Raw genomic sequence first — 12975 nt, forward strand, 5'->3', positions numbered from 1 at the left:
AGAGAAATAGATAAGGTTAACCTGTGTGATGTGATGCTTTTGTAGTTGTGTGTCTTGATGTTTTATCTGTTGAACCCATTAGATAACCTGTGGCCATTAGTGGCCATTTCATTCTTAGGAGGAAAGCCTGTAAGATATGGAAGGCTGTTTTCAAAAAGTGAAGAGGGATGCCTGGGTGGCTCATTTGGTTAAGCGTCCAGCTCTTGTTTTTGGCTCAGGTTATGATCTCACGGTTGGTGAGTTTGAGCCCTGTGTCAGGCTTTGTGCTGACAGTGCAGAGCCTGCTTGGGATGCTCTCTCTCCCTCTCTCTCTGCCCCTCCCCTGTTCTTACTCACTCCCTCTTAAAAATAAATAGATAAACATTTAAAAAAAGCGGAGATAACGCCCCCCACCATTTCATCCCAGGAAGTGTAGGGTGTAGCATGTTGGACTGTGTCTTTTTAAGATACGGCTTTAACACGTACATCTATAGTTTTCATTCAGTAAAGAGTACATGTTCTTTTTTGAAAATGTTTTCCTGTCATCTGGTTTGTAAATTTAGGCTCGAGTAGTGAAAATCTGGAATTACCTAAACTTCAATAAAGAAATAAAAGAAGAGCAAACAGGTCAAGGTTCAGACATGCACAGCATACGGAATGGTACTTGTTGAAAAAATTGCCGTGTGTGTGTTTAGTCAAACTGGAAGGTCTTACCCATTGTTCTGTAGAAGTCTTGACATTGCATCAGTCTTGGTTTAGCAAAGCCTCTTTCTTAAGGATTTTAGTGTTCATCTATTAGGAGCCCCTTGTTAACAATCAGGTAGATAGTGCTTAAAAGGTCTCTTTCAGGAGGAGAGAATATTCCCTTTTCCAGATTAGTGGATATGCTCATACTTAAAAATTTTTTTTTACTTAATTTAAAGCTTACTGAATTTAAGGAATGTCTTTGAAAGTTGTTAGCGGTGGTGTTTGTTGTTGTTGTTGTTTTATTTTGTTTTTAAACATACCAGGCCAACTCAAACATCATTGCTTTCTCTGAGACTGTGCCCTAGGGATAAGTCCATTACTCCATTTTCCCATTGCAGTTTATCCACAGAACTTCAGTTCTCTAGCATTTTACTTAGTTACACTGTATTGTAGTAAGTTTTTTGTATGTCTTCTCACAGACAATGAGCTTCTGGGGGGTAGGTTGTAGTTTATTTGGCATTTTATACTCTGCACTGCATACCGTAGCTGACCTTTTGGTGGTCTTCTACTAATCTTCATTGAATCGCCGTTAGGAAGCAATTCACATAAGATTGTGGCAAAGCATTTTTAATAGTCTTTTAAAAATCTATTATTTGATGGTTACCAAGACAGATAGCTGTGCAGTAATATCCCATATCAGATGCACAGTATCTCCCCCGGAGATACTAGATCTCCAGATACCAGTTATCTGTTTGCTGCAGTTACTTTGTCAGCTTGGAAAAACCATTATCTATAAAACCATGGTGGACACATTAGTCTATTTTATTTAAAGTCTCATTATTGCTTTAATTTTAATAGGACAAGTTGCACATTTTTCTAAATTTTTGTCAGTTGCATAGCACCTGTATATAAACCATTCTTTATCACTCACTTTCCCAAACAAATCCTTTTAGCAGGGTGGCCAATCTTGTGGGACTATAACTCTAAACTAGCCGTGTTTACACCAGGCTCCTTACATCTCTTATCATGTTGTTTGCTAAATCACTCATCCATTCATTCAGCATATACGCACAGGAGATTCCAGTGTTTCCAACATTGTGCTTAGTGCAGGGTATATGATAGCAACGAGTGGGCTGTGATAACTGCTTTCAGTCCTGGGAAAGAGCCATTTTGATGAATACAACGATGTGTTATGGGTCCCATTTGAACTTAACCCACACTTGGGATATACTCTTCTCTCAACTCACACTGTCCTCTTCTCTAAATTTCTATTATAATTGTAGACTATGTAATGATAATATAATGTGGACGGAACTAGTATGGTCTTGGTACTTTTTATACATGCAAGTATTGTTTCCATAGGAAGTCATTAACCTTTTTCAGGATAAAGATTGTCTTATTACTTTGTAGCATAAGCACTGCTGGAAATACAATAAAAATTTTAATAATGTGGGATTAACACAGGAACTCATACTCTGGTGTTCTTAAACTGGGCCCTTAGAACTACAAGGATGGTGGGGCGCCTGGATGGCTCAGTTGGTTAAGTGTCTGACTCTCAATTACAGCTCAGGTCTTTATCTCAGGGTCGTGAGGGAAAGCTCCACGCTGGGTGTGGAGCCTACTTTAAAAAAATTAAAAAATTAAAAAGAACTGCAAGGTTCGTAGTAACAGCACCTATGCAGAAGGAGTACGGTTGGCCTGATGTGACCAGGTAAGACCTGGCAAAAGAGGCAGACAGTGTTAAGAGGTGCCCCTCATTCTCTGTGTCTCTCAGTCTTAGGGGTAGGTTTGTTTGATTTTTTAAAAAGTTTTTTATTTAATCTCTACACCCAACATGGAGCTTAAGCTCACGACCCCGAGGTCAAGAGTTGTGTGCTCCAAGAGTTGTGTGAACCAGCCAGGCGCTCGTTTAGGGGTGGGTATTTGCTTCCTTTCTGCAGATGAAGAAATTCAAGCTTTGAGAGACTTAAGATTCTTGCTCCAAGTTTAAACACTTATGGACTCTTTCTGTCAAAGTACATTATATATGGATGCATATCTTTTTTTTTTAAATTTTTTTTTCAACGTTTATTTATTTTTGGGACAGAGAGAGACAGAGCATGAACGGGGGAGGGGCAGAGAGAGAGGGAGACACAGAATCGGAAACAGGCTCCAGGCTCTGAGCCATCAGCCCAGAGCCTGATGCGGGGCTCGAACTCACGGACCGCGAGATCGTGACCTGGCTGAAGTCGGACGCTTAACCGACTGCGCCACCCAGGCGCCCCTGGATGCATATTTTTACTTGGAAGATGCTTAAATATTTGTTTTGGTTATCCAACTCTCTGGAATTAGGAGAGCAGGGTCTGACAGCCAGGCACAGAGTTTTTCTCCCTGAGGCTTAGAGGCCAGATGTGGATCAGGTCTGTAATGCTGGCCTGCTTGATGTCATGCTGCAGTAGCCTGAACTACAAAGTGCCCTGGCTTATATTATTTGTGCACAACAAAAGTTGTCTTTAAACCAGCCAGATTTTGCAAATTACTTCTGTAATTTTTAATGACGTATTAATAATTAAGAAATTTTAAGAGTGGGATGGGAGTATTTGATTTTATTAGTGGTTTCTAGTTTTCTTGTGTATATATTGGTTGGAATAGGCTTTTTACAAGTATTACATAGGTGATTCAAAATACAACTACAGTATCTGTATTTTGAAACGTGTGGTATGCAGTTTAGATGCAGCATGAGGACATGTTGCGCTTACAACATGCTGCGAGAGCGTTATCTCTGTTTTGGCACTTTAAGTTATTGCCATTAAGCACTAGCTTATGTTATATATTTCCCCAGTAGAAAAAAATGGCAACTTAAGGTATGAACTTAGCTTTGGGACTTTGGATCTCCCAACTTTGAACTTGTCTGTGTTTCTGTTGCTATCAGGTTTGTAGTTCAGAGGTATTCTGCGAAGTGCCATGACTGTAGAAAAGCACGTGACTGGATGCACATTGTATTCTTTGCTCCCTGTGTGTGTGTGTGTGTGTGTGTGTGTGTGTGTGTGTATTTTGTGTTGCATGTAATTAAAAGGGAGCAATTGCCTACTTCTTTTTTGTTGTATAGCTGGATAATAGGAGTGAACATTCTTTTTATGTCTTGACCACATTGTCATACTTCTGAGTTTGGATTTGCTTCCAACGTTTATCCATTGTATTCTCCATGTCTTGAAATATATCCAAGAATTCCTGTTTTTTTGTTTTTTTTTTAAAGTAATCTCTATGCCCTACCTGGGGCTTGAAATCACAACCCCAAGATCAAGAGTTGCATGCTCTGCTGACTGAGCCAGACAGGTGCTCCCCCCCCCAAATTCCTTTAATATAATTTTCTTCTCTGATGTTACTTCTTCTGGGGCATCTGCTTCCTTTTCATCATAACCACTTTCTTCATTCATGTTAGTAAGTTCACCTTCACCGAGTTCCTCTTACTGGCATGTCTAGTTTCTCTGATGGCAGCACTGTCCGCTTTCTTGCAACCAGCTCGCTCTTTGGCAGCTTCATTTACGTTCCCTTAGAGTTGGACTTCAGTGTTACCACTTCTGTGTTTTTGCTGCCCTTTTATCTTTGTTGGCAAATTCCCTCATTTGATTATTCATTTTGTAAAATGCGACATGGATTTGTCAGCGGGAGACAAGGAGGCAACACCGCTACAAGTGTTGCAGTCTGTGCATGATCTGAGTAATAGATGTTCAGTGAACAGTCACTGTCATTTGTAAGAAATGATGTGGTTGGTCACTAATAATGATGTAAAAGATGGGAGAAAAGGATAAAACTATAAAGCATTCTATATTTATAGGATCTTCATTTTCCATTACATTTTAAAGAGAGTAGATATTTAAAAAAAAATTTTTTTAACGTTTATTTTTGAGACAGAGAGAGACAGAGCATGAACGGGGGAGGGTCAGAGAGAAGGGGAGACACAGAATCTGAAACAGGCTCCAGGCTCTCAGCTGTCAGCACAGAGCCAGATGCGGGGCTCGAACTCATGGACTGCGAGGCCATGACCTGAGCCAAAGTCTGATGCCCAACCGACTGAGCCACCCAGGCGCCCTTAGAGAGTAGATATTTTAAAAATAGCATATGGGTATGGTTTATATGATGATGATGATGATAATTACAACGGCATGTTTTAAGTGCTAAACATACAGTAGTAATCATGGCGTAAGAAGACATAGAAGCCTGAGATTTGTATCGGGTATTTGAGCTCTGGCGTGTCTCAGACAGGGATGCTCTCAAGTGTACTGCCCTTGAGATAGAACATCAAAATGGATGGCTGTATGTTCTTGTAATTTGATGTTGAATAAGAGAAGTAGTGACCATGTTCAGTAAAACTGGCATTTCTGTTAATCTTTGCACGGTCTTTGACATTACTTTTCCTTTTTGCAAATAAGGGAAACTGACGCTTAGATGACTTAATGGAAATAAATGGAAATCTGAATCTACAAATAACAAAACAGATGCTCAGAGAACCTATTAAGTGGAAACTCAACCCAGGTTTATCTTATTTTGGAACCAGTGCTCTAAACCATTTTGTTATATTTCCTTTTTATTATTGGGGAATATAAAGTTTTTTATACATGTGTTTACTGTTTTCTCGCTCTTATGAATTATCATGTTAATCATTTCCTTTCTTGATGTGATTTTTTAATACATTTATATGAACATTAAACATTAAAATATTTTGAATTTCCTTAATTTATAATTTTTATATGATTTGACTCTGTCTTTCCAAATTCTCATCCAAAGATAAGCAAGGCATTATTTTTGAGGATTTTTTTTTGAGATTTAGTTTTGAGAAATTAAACTCTAACCCATCTAGAATGAATAGACTTAGAAGGTTGTATCTCAGTGTTTCATGGGATTGTTTCAGTACCATTTATTGAATAAAGTTTTCTTCATTGCCCTATGATGGTTACTTTATACATTCCTCATATGGAATATTCTCTTTGAACCTTCTACCTTCTTTTCCTGCTTGTCCAAATCCTGTTCATTTTTTAAAATCTGTCTTAGCTACTAGGGCTTCATAAAACCTTTCCTAATACCTGATTGCCATGCTTTACCCTTAGCTGAAATATCTTCTTTTAGTTGCCACAGCTCTGTATGTAGATATTTTTCATGAAACCTCATTTTTACCTGGAAAGTTTTAATTGCTACAGTAAGAGTGGACAGACGCTTCTAGAGAGTGCAGTACATCTTTTTCATCATAGCATTTCCTTGGGTATTTATTTTGGGACTGTATACAAATAGATTTTCCAGTAAATACTTGGAGTGGTTTTTTACATTTATATACAATTGGACCATTGTGATTTCTCTGTTCTCTTCCTCTGACTATATATCTGTGTGAGTTCCACACAATTTTAATTATTAATGTGTAAGACTGGTTTTTTTCTTGTTTTTTTAAAAAAAAATTTATAAGCTTGCATGTTTCTTTTTTTCTTAAATGGATTTGGGATAACCTTTTCAGTTTCTTAAAACTTAGGTATTTGCCGGAATTCTCTACTAATGCATTTTCATAATATTGTCTGATCTGGAAATGTGGTCGATAGGCCCTTTAAATCAGTTTCTATTTTTTTTTTTTTTCTAAGATGGCTTTAAGATCGCTTTGCGTTATGTCAAGGGGAGCTTAAACAAATTAAATTGAATTCAATTTTATCATATACCCAAACGAAGGAGGAACAGTGCAGGTTGCATAACCAGTTAGACTTAGGTATCATCATTTGAAATACTGCAAAGCTGTATAAATGTGGTTGACAGAATGCTCTGAAGTCATAGCTTTTATGTTTTGCTGGAGGCAAAGGAATTTTAACACTTAGTTGAACGTCTAGGTTTGCGGATTTTAGATGCCTGGATTATCTCATTTACATAGCATCTAATATTCATTATTTATGAGGTGACATTTGATTTCTAAGGGTAAAAACAATTACAAGTGTTTTCTTATTTCTTGATTTATTAAGAGACAGGATGAATAGATTTTTTCCTAGTGGTTTTATGCAAGTGGCACTGGTTTTTCTGCTCTGGTTTATGAAATGGCCAGCCAAGCCACTTGTTTTGTTTATTTCTGGGTGGCTTCGGTCTGCCTTAGGGAAGTCAGTTTGTTTTTGGCAGAAAAAGCAAAAATGTGTTTATTCATTCCATTTGTAGTAACATTGATCCGAGAGGAGCTTTTGAGGAAAACCAGAATGGTTCGGCTTTGAACATAAATAGCTCCCATTCATCTCTTAACTGATAGGAAAAAATAAAAGATTAGGATTAATAATGTATAAATTACAGACAAGTCCTAGAGCACAAGTTGCAAACTGATGGTTCATCAACCAGATGGAGCCCTCAGACTGTTTTTCAGGCCTACTGATGATTTCTAAAGCTTAATTAGGTGATAACATCTAAGACTTGTTTTATGTGAATATCCAGCACCAGATCACCAGCATTTTTAGCATGGCATGTTAATAGCCATGGCACCCCTGAGATTAAGTATAGACATTTGTTTGCTTCTGATGTTCCTGTAGCCAACTCCAAACTCATTTAACTTTGCAGTCCTTGTTCTGGAGGCTCTTGGATTAAGAAGTAATAGCAGGTAGATTTAAGGCTGCTCATGCAGCAGAACCCTCAACTTTGAGTTAATAGGAGCTGGAATAGTAGGTGTGAAGATTTTAAGTAATGAGAGGGTTAGTGGAATGTGGGATGTGTGAGAGAAAGAAGTTGCAGAGGAAGCCAGGGTTTTTGCCTGAGCAACTGGAAGGATAGAGAAGCCATCAACTGAGTTGAGGGAGACAAAGTAGATGAGGTCTGGGGAGGGAAGCTGAGTAGTTTAGTGTTGATATGTTAAAGTTGGAGGTATCTGTTAAAACATCCTAGTGGAGATTTGAGTAGGCAGTCAGTGGCTATGAGAGTGTGGAGTTGGAGAGAAATGTCTATACTGGATAAGTAAATTTGATATATGTAGTTGATACATAAAGCCATGAAGGAATGAAATCACAAAGGGAGTGGAGGACCCAGAACTGAGTCCTGGGCATGTCAGCATTGGGGGGTTTGAGAGAAGTTCAGCAACAGAGATTAAGAAAGCATCCATTGGGGTAGAATGAAAAGGAAAGGAGTATGGTGTCCCAAAAGACAAGTGTCCTGGTTTCATCCTAAAAGCAGAACCTGAGACAGGGACTTTTTAAGCGGATAATCTATTTGGGGACCTGTTAACAGGAAACAAGTTGGAGAACGGGGGCAAGTGAAACAGAGGGGAAGGAAGGTCAGTGCAAGGGCACATTATTAACTGGTCACATCTGTGAGCCACTGGGACTTGAGCCTGAGGAAGTCCTTTGAGAAGACACGAAGAATATGCCTCTGCGTGCCAAGAAGGGGGGTGTTTACTACCAGATCCCATTCCCCAGTGGTCAGGGGTTGCCCATAGTGTGTTGGTGTTAACATCTTCACACTTCGTTTGCATGTCTCAGGATGGCTGAAAAGTTGCTGTAAGTCTCTCTTATAGCAGAGCCTGTGAGCAGAAAGTGAGCCCAGTGGTACAGTTAAGGGGAGGTGCCTCGGAGTGAATATGTGAGGTAGCGCACAAGAGGTGTCCCATACAGCCATATATCCTCCATTAAGCACTTGGCATTTAGTCCAGTCTCCTGCAGAGTTTTCAAGATGGTGGCTGGCCACAACTTCTACATTAGACTTACAACAGGAGGGTTAGTGAATAATGTTCATTTTTGCAGTTCTCTACCACTCAATCTAGATTTGCCTCCTCTTCAGCCAGTACTTCAACAGGTGGAAGCATTGTCCTGGTCCAGTGACTCAGACCTTCTTCTCCCAAGGGATCAATGCCTGTAGTTGCCTTAACCTTGTTGGGCTATAATTGCTGCAGCTGCTCATTTACAGTTATTACTGAGCACGGCAGCCCCAGTCGAGCCCCCTAGGTTCTGGATAGATTCCCTCCTGTCCCCATTGTGTGGCAGCAGCCATAAGTTCTCATGTTGTTAGGGTTACTTTACAGGACTTCCCAATATGGTAACTCTTTCCTTAGCATGCTGGTCCAGTAAGGAATCTAAGATAATCAGGTGATAGTTGCTTGAGAATTCTTCCTGTGTCTTCTGGCAGAAACTTCTTTTCAAGTCTCCTACTATCTGAATTTCTTAATCCAGTGGAGCTGAAGGTTGCCAATTGTACTTCTATCTGCTGGTTCCAGGACTTTTTTTTTTTTTTTAATCTGTCACAGATACAGTACCACATTTCAGCCTTTAGTAGACAGTGTGTCAGATCATTTACCATCTTGGAAGGCAGTGCCCCAACCCCTCTAAATTTTACTAGCCACATAGAAATTGTGTGTTTGTAAAGTCCAGAACTCTGGTCATAGAATAAACAATTGGGGAAATAAGTGTTTACATAAAGGTGAGTAGTTACCTTAGTCAAATGTGTCCCCCTACTCTGTGCGAACTAAGCTAGTTTGCTGTAGTGGTTATAGTTGCTCTCAGTTGTAAAGTTAGAATAAGATCATTCTGAAGATTTGATTTTACCGAAAAACGTTTTAGGAGTTGAAATCGTAAAGTCATTCCTACAGAGGACTTCATGGTTCACTTGAGTTTTGCCTGATGTGCTTCTGGCAAGTAATAGGTTATGGTCATGGAATTATAAGGATCTTAGTACCTTTGGTAAAACTAATTTTTTTAATACATTGAAAGGAAGTGAACTTAAATTATGATAATAGTGTAGAAGTAGATCTCTTTGATACTTTTAGGCCCCTGTTGTAAGAATAAAGACAAATTACTAATTTTCTTCCCTTGCTGTCTCCTGCTTCATAAGCTATGATGAGCACTGTGTACTTCTCTTGATACAGATTTTTAGTCCTTGAGTGTCTTGAGGGTGGCAGTTAGGGTGTCTCATCCAAACCTGTTGGTGTTTCCTAGGGCTTCACACAATGCCTCACTCTTAGTAGGTTCTCTGTAAACAGTTGTTGATTTAATTCAAGGAGATGCCTGTACATACATATACATACACACATATGTGTATAACATATTCATGTGATATGTGATGGCATTCATAAACCTTATTAAAGTTAGTTTTTTAAAATTAAACATGTTTTAAACTATAATAATGTTTTAGACTTTCTTTCTTTTTTCTTTCTTTAAACAGATAGAAGGACAAGACCAGAATCACCAGCACTGGCTGAAGGTAAATATGTCTTTGGGGGAAATGATAAATTCAGATACAAATGAAAGGTTATGATCTATATAGAAAATTCCTTTGGCTAAACATAATTTAAGGAAGATGTTCTATATAATATTGAACTGCTAAAAATATCTTTAGGAAATACCCTATATTGTTTAGTTTCTTGGAACAGGAAGTAGGGAAAAGTAATTAGAACTTTTTTTTTTTACAGCTTTCTTTCAGTAGAAGAGGTAGGTATGTGTTTTTCTTTGAATTCCCTTTTAAGCCATTTTAGCTATCACCAGTATTGTTAATCAGGAAAGGTCTAACACATAATTCTGGTGGTTTATGTATATGTTAGAAAGGAAGAAGAAGTTTTTACACACTTTCTTAAATAAGAATTCTCCCTATTATTGGTTTTGGTCCTTTTGAAAAAGTCTTTGAAGTAAAGAACACATCAACAACAACAAAAAGTTACTGATACAGGGTTCTGAGTACTTAAACATTTTTAATCCTGTAATTGTTTTAATTATTACAAGTTAATAGGTATTTGAAAATGTCATTTTCTGTAGACATACTTTGTGTTATCAAGTGAAAATGATCAGCTTAAAATCTCTGTGCTCTTCCTAGTCATAAACAGAGATATTTACATTTCAAAACTTGCCTGTCATTTTACTAGAACTGATAAGACAGTTATTGTGATGATCTTTTGGAATTGTAATTACCTCACCTACTCTGTATGTTACAGTGCAGGAGTTCTCAACCATTTTTTGTGCCATGGACCTCTGGTAATCTGGTGAAGCTTGTGAATCCCTTCCCAGAACAATGATTCTACAAATGATTCATGATTTTATGAAGCAAAATCTATATGATGAAAAAAGAAATTAGTTATATTGAAGTACAGCTAACACGTACTAAAAATGCAAATTTTTGATAGAGTAATATATATGCTTCTCACATTAGAGAGTGAGCTTTAGCAATAATTCTGTGAAATACTGTAGTTACAGTGATGAGTTTGCAATAATTATAGTATAATATGAAAGTACCTGTGATTTCTGTTGATGACAAGTTCATAGGTATTGCTAACACTACTACACTTTGTTGCCTATAATCTTGATTGAAGGACTTGCAGAACTTCATATAGAGGTTAGTGAAAAGGTTCCCATCCAAACTCACAGGTCACTGAATTCTTTCTCTGGATCCCAGATTAAGAGCTCTTGTTAACGAAAAGTCAGTTAGACCTTTCTTTGTCCTTCATATTTGAATACATGTAGTTTTTTATGTTTTATCTAAATAATCTTTTATTTATTTATTATTATTATTTTTTTACATTTATTTTTGAGAGACAGAGACAGAGCGTGAGCAGGGGAGGGGCAGAGAGAGAGGGAGACACAGAATCCGAAGCAGGCTCCAGGCTCTGAGCTGTCAGCACAGAGCCCAACGTGGGGCTCGAACCCACAAACTGTGAGATCGTGACCTGAGCCGAAGTTGGACTCTTAACTGACTGAGCCACCCAGGCGCCCCTCTAAATAATCTTTAAGAAGTAGAGTTACGCCGTCTTGCGAAATATCCTAATGGTGTAGCCTAGAAGTTCTTGAAATAGTTTTGAAGAAACTTCTGTTTGCTGGTAAATAATCACAGAAACAGCATGTTCTGTGGAAAAGATAGTTGAAGATAAGTGGTAAGCCTTGGAGAGTGCCCACCTTCAGAGAATGCACATTCTGATTCAAGGAACATGAAATTAACACGTAGAAAATAAAATAATCGAGTCTGAGATGCCGAAAGTTTAACGAGAGAAACGTCCATAATTAAATTCCACAGGAAGGATGCAAATAGTGAGGTCTGATGCGTGTGTTACGGAATCACAAAAAAAGGTCAAGACTTGTGAAAAGTCACCAAGTGTTTTACAGTTATCTCAGCAGTACGAACTGGACAGTGTTCAGGTGCCAGCGTAAGCTAGAAGAGCCCAGAATGGTGTCACTGAATTTGACAAATGGTTGTTCAGCACCTTGCAGCTGACTACAGATGAAGGGAATGGCAGATCTTTTGAAGCTTGGCTGAGAGCAGAAATGGCGCCATTACTTGTCTCGAAGGCGACATGTTGGGGCATCTGCCTGTGGGGTATTTTTTGGTAGATTTGTTCTGTCAGTGTGCTCTGCTGATGCCGTATTTTAAATACGTCCCTAAAGCCTGCACTGTCCAGGTCATTGGATTAAGCCCCACTTTTTAAAAACTGATTTGCCGCTTTTGCCAAGTCACCAAGTTTCTATAGTCCTCAGTTTCTTTCTATAAAAGTAGAGCACTGAGCTACATGATTTCAAGTCCTGTCACGAGCCCTATATTCAGGGCTGATTTTCTGCCTTTTCTCATACCTCTCACTTCCTTCCTCTTTTTCCCTTCCAGCAATGTTCGAAATATGGTAAAAATACTCAGAATTGTTAAGTGATTTGAGGTTTGATTTATATAAATATTGCCTTAGTAAAAACTGTGCGAAACCTTAAATCTGTCATTATTAGGTAACATAGTTCAAAAACATTTTTTTAAATTATGTTTAATGTTTTATTTATTTTTGAGACAGAGAGCGACAGAGCATGAGCAGGGGAGGGGCAGAGAGAGAGGGGGACACAGAATCCGAAGCAGGCTCCAGGCTCTGAGCTGTCAGCACAGAGCCCGAGTCGGGGCTCGAACTCACGGACCGTGAGATCATGACCTGAGCCGAAGTCGGATGTTTAACCGACTGAGCCACCCAAGTGCCCCTCAAAAACATTTTTATGATGTATACATTCTGCATTTTGGTCTGCTGGATTCTTTTTCGTATTATAGGAGATATGTATTGTAGGAGATATAAATGTAGAAAGATTATTCAAGTACATATCTTTAAAATGATATGATTACCAAAAAGAAAATTTGTATTTTGTTTTTGTATTCTGTTTGATTATGATGAGTCTGGAGGAGTTATATTTAAGCAAATCATTTTAATTGAAGTTCAGGAACAAGGGAAACATTTGTGCCCTCCTGTAATTTCACTGTACTAAATTCCTTTAGCATGCCAGGCTCAAACAGAAAGACCTGACAAATGGTAGGGAAATATGTAAGGACATTTCTTAGCATCTGTCATCTTTCTCTAGTCATCATAGTTTTTTCTCAAAATTTTTT

The 12975-nt window shown here is 38.4% G+C and overlaps 1 protein-coding gene across 11 annotated transcripts in view; it reads left to right on the plus strand.

Annotated features, from left to right (window-relative positions):
- Positions 1-12975, plus strand: part of CYRIB (CYFIP related Rac1 interactor B) — a 147399-nt gene that overhangs the window by 84462 nt on the left and 49962 nt on the right. For 8 of the 11 annotated variants that reach the window (XM_053208339.1, XM_053208344.1, XM_053208338.1 and 5 more), the window contains one exon: positions 9805-9843. The gene's annotated coding sequence lies outside the window, so the exon portion shown is untranslated. Of the gene's footprint in view, positions 1-9804; positions 9844-10051; positions 10071-12975 lie in introns of all 11 variants that reach the window. The other 3 variants (XM_027063907.2, XM_053208341.1, XM_027063908.2) reach the window with 1 other exon arrangement.

Source organism: Acinonyx jubatus, chromosome F2 (genome assembly GCF_027475565.1).
Source record: "Acinonyx jubatus isolate Ajub_Pintada_27869175 chromosome F2, VMU_Ajub_asm_v1.0, whole genome shotgun sequence".
Taxonomy (NCBI): Eukaryota; Metazoa; Chordata; class Mammalia; order Carnivora; family Felidae; genus Acinonyx; species Acinonyx jubatus.